At 40.9% G+C, this 4,080-nt stretch overlaps 1 pseudogene; it reads left to right on the top strand.

Annotated features, from left to right (window-relative positions):
* Window positions 1-1,170: 1,170 nt before the first annotated feature.
* Window positions 1,171-1,564, top strand: LOC126506097 (histone H2A.V-like; annotated as a pseudogene).
* Window positions 1,565-4,080: the final 2,516 nt, after the last annotated feature.

The following is a 4,080-nucleotide window of genomic DNA, read 5'->3' on the forward strand; positions in this document are numbered from 1 at the left end:
AAATCTCCAAGTCACAACTACTCAGAACAAAGAAAGCAAAAGCACAAAGGTTAAACTAAGACCCATATCAGAATAAATGTAGTTGGGTACCACCATTTCTCCTCAGGACCAAGATGCTTATTTCCTTTCTATCAGAGCGGGGTTAATAACTGATGACCCAAAGGCGACTCTCCACCCAGGTTCAGGCTCTTTTGTAGAGATCTGGTATGGGAAGTCCTTCTGTATGTGTTGCTTTTATTGGTTAATAAATAAAGCTGTTTTGGCCAGTGACTTACCAGACTAGAGCGAGGCAGGAAAACTAAACTGAATGCTGGGAGAAAGAAGGCAGAATCAGAGAGAAACCATGGAGCCACCAGAGAAGAAAGACATGAGCCACCAGGTAGAACCTTGCTGGTAGGCCACAGCCATGTGGCAATACACAGATTAATAGAAATGGGTTAATTTAAAATATAAGAGTTAGCCAGAAGTATGCTTAAGCTATTGACCAAACAGTATTGCAAATAATATAGTTTTTTTGTGATTATTTTGTGGTCTGAGCAGCCAGGAACAAACAAACAGCCTTCTGCCAACAGAGGTGGAGAACCAACTGCTGTCCAATCTCTGGATTGGACATGGGTACATGTCCAGGGCATCAAGGCCCTGCGTTTGTCCCATGGGTGCTTTTCCCTTCTGAGATTTACCATGTGACATGGGATGTCCTTCTGTATATGTGTTGCTTTTATTGGTTGATGAATAAAGCTGTTTCAACCAGTAGTTTAGCAGAATAAATCCAGGCAGGAAATCTGAACAGAGATAATACAGAGAGTAAGCAGAGTCAAAGAGACGCCATATAGCTGCCAAAGAAGAAAGATGCCAGAAAATTACCAGTAAGCCACAGCTTTGTGGTGATATATAGATTAATAGAAATGAGTTAAGATGTAAGGTTTAGCTAGGAATATGGCTGAGTCATTGGCCAAACAGTATTAAAATTAATATTGTTTCTGTGTGATTATTTGGGTCTGGACAACTGGGAAATTAAAGCACAGACTCTGTTTACAACCATGCAATGGGCTGATGTTTCTGTTGCAGCCATAATTCAACCTAGTCCTGTTTTCTTTTTTTTTTTTTAACCCATTCCAAGTGTTAATGTTAAGAGGTGCATCCTTGAGTGGGTATTGCATGGCCAAGACCATGGCTGGAGGCAGAACTAGAAAAGGCAGTGGAAAGGGCCAAAGCTATGGTGGTGTTTCAGTCACAGAGAGCTGGGCTACAGTTTTCCTGTGGGCAACATCCACAGGCATCTGAAGACTCACACCACAAGCCATGAAAAGGTGGGTGCCATAACTGCTGGGTACAGTGACATGATTCTGGAGAACTTCACAGCTGAGGTGCTTGAGTTGGCAGGTAATGCTTCCAAGGTTCTCAAAGTAAAGCACATGACTCCATGTCCCTTGCAGTTTTCTATCCAAGGTGATGAAGAGTTGGATTCACTTACCAAGGCTACCATAGCTGGAATCAGTGAGATCTCGTACGCCACAAATCTCTGATTGGAAAGAAGGGAGAGCAAAACCTGTTTAGAAAATGATTTAGCCACCCTGCTCTTCTTCACTGTCTGTAACCGGGACAAAGGACACCAGTGTGGATGTGTGGAATCTTTAAGAACAGTTCAATGGTAAATCACAATTTCTATAGACAAGATAAAAAAATACATTTGTATGTTTTTAGACTCATGAAATTTGATAAGTCCCTTTCCCTATGGTCATAGTCGTGTGTTGATTGGCTAGGTTTCTTTGTTATGTTTTATACAGAAATAGAATTGATTAGAATTGATTAAACATTTTTTTAGAATATTTTTAAAAAGTTGCCCCCTTGAAAGAAAAAAGGGGGAAAAAAGAAGAAGGTGGGGGAAGAAAAGGAAAGGGGAAGGAGAAGAACATGAAGTTGGGAAATGGGGAGGCGTTGGAGGGTCGGGGGTGGGTACTATCTAAGTACATTGTGTTCATGTATGGAATTACGGGTGAATACATAAAAACAAGTAAGAATTTTTCCCACTAAACTTCTGTATAGCTGTCTGCCTCAGAATCCAAGTTAAGACCATACCGAGAAACGGTGTAGGAAATTCCAAGCATCAAGCAACAAGAAAAGGATCCCTAAAGCTTTCATGAAAGAAAAAAAAAAAAAACAGGAAAGGAAATAACATTAGATTTTTTCAACAGCAACCTTAGAAAAAGACATTTTAAATAATGAGCAGAAAGTATTTTTCTCCCTAGGTTTAGATATAGTCCTGGATTGTAGAGTTCTCTACAGAAATATGCAGCTTTCATCTGAGATCTGAGTCTGGACTGTCCCTAAGGCCTGAGTGCTATTTCTGGGACACAGCAGAGGATTTACAGGTTGCCTCTAATGAGGAGACTCTTTAGGCCTTTGGGACCATGTGTGTGAATCTTTATGGTAACATCTGATGGGGCATTCTTAGACCATTTGGGCCATGAATATGAATAGCGTAACAAAATACCAGACCTTCCTTCTCATTTTTACCTTGTTTCTCGGTCCTGAAATGAGCGGCTTTGCCCCATCACACTCTGCCTGGTGTGATGGTTGCCTACCCACAGGCCAAGTAATAACACCAAGTAATCATGGACTAAACTCTCCAAAGCAGTGAGCCAAAATACAGCCTTTCTCTTTATAAATTTATTATTTCGGGGTTTTACTACAATGATAGGAAGCTGAGTGAGGCACTACTGCAGCAAATGAAAAGATGGACCAAGGGGGCTGGAGAGATGGCTCAGAGGTTAAGAGCATCGCCTGCTCTACCAAAAGTCCTGAGTTCAATTCCCAGCAACCACATGGTGGCTCACAACCATCTGTAATGGGGTCTGGTGTCCTCTTCTGGCCTGCAGGCATAGACACAGACAGAATATTGTATACAAAATAAATAAATAAATATTTAAAAAATGAAAGAAAGAAAAGATAGACCAAAAGCATTTTCTCATAGTCTAGTTATTACCCAATGAGTCTGTGCCTTCCCTAGTCTTATCTTTAGAAGAAACTGGAAGAAAGTGAAGCAAGAAATAATGGTAGTGGCCAATGATCACTACCAAATAAGAGTGATTAGGCTGTAAGAGAAGAATGAGAGGGTAGGAAACATGGGATGTTGGAAGATGGAGTGTTATCTCAAAAATGGGCAGAGCAACAGCCTAAGAATGCATCTCAGACAGCTAGGGGAATAGTTTGCCTCAAGTGGCATCAGAAGATCGAATGGCCTAAACCTTGAGGGCTCCAGAAACAAAGAAATTCAATATTTCTTATAATATACTAGTAATATGTAGTGTCTGTTAACTTCAGCGGGGCTGCGTATTTGTAAACAAAAGGAGGCACGATTCTGTTGACTAGAGTCAATGTCAACATTGACTCAGGGAAATGAAGTCTATGCTGAAATGTGGAGAAAAAAAGAAAATGGCAGGAACAGTGGTGCAATGAATTCTTGTGCAGCAGGCATAAAGTCTGAAACAACTGAGTCAAGAGTCATCAATCTGTGTAAAATATGATACCTAGAGTAGGTAAATGGAGAATTAAAGTCAGGCTACTTCTGAGGGGTAGGTGAAGATTGAGTTGGTCTTGATAACTCTTCATGAACTGCCTGATTAAACTTGTGAAGTCATGTACCTGCATCTCCTTAACAAGCCACTAAAAATTTTTATCTAATAAAAAGTTAGAAGTGATAAACAATGTCTGCATTGTAGTGAGGGTGGCAAGTGCAAGGAGGGAGGATACTGGGCAGGTTGACTAGTCAAGAGAGTAAGCAGCATTGCTCCACAAGAACACATAACTTGTGTAGGAAAAAGTAGTCTTAGAAATTAGTAGCTTTCCTAAAACCATCATGATCCTTTCTGCTGTGGGACAATGGCCTATACCCTGTCACTTGTATTTTAAATAAACACTGATTGGCCAGTAGCCAGGCAGGAAGTATAGGTGGAGTAACCAGGCACGAAGTAGAGGCAGGGCAATGGGAATTCTAGGAAAAGTTTCAGTCTGCAGTCGTCACTCAGACATAGAGGAAGACAGACAGAGAGCAAGCAAGATGTGACTGCCTCACTGAAA

The sequence above is a fragment of the Alexandromys fortis genome, unplaced genomic scaffold (genome assembly GCF_014885135.2).
Source record: "Alexandromys fortis isolate MF-2015 unplaced genomic scaffold, M_Fortis_MF-2015_v1.1 scaffold_48, whole genome shotgun sequence".
In the NCBI taxonomy this organism is placed as follows: Eukaryota; Metazoa; Chordata; class Mammalia; order Rodentia; family Cricetidae; genus Alexandromys; species Alexandromys fortis.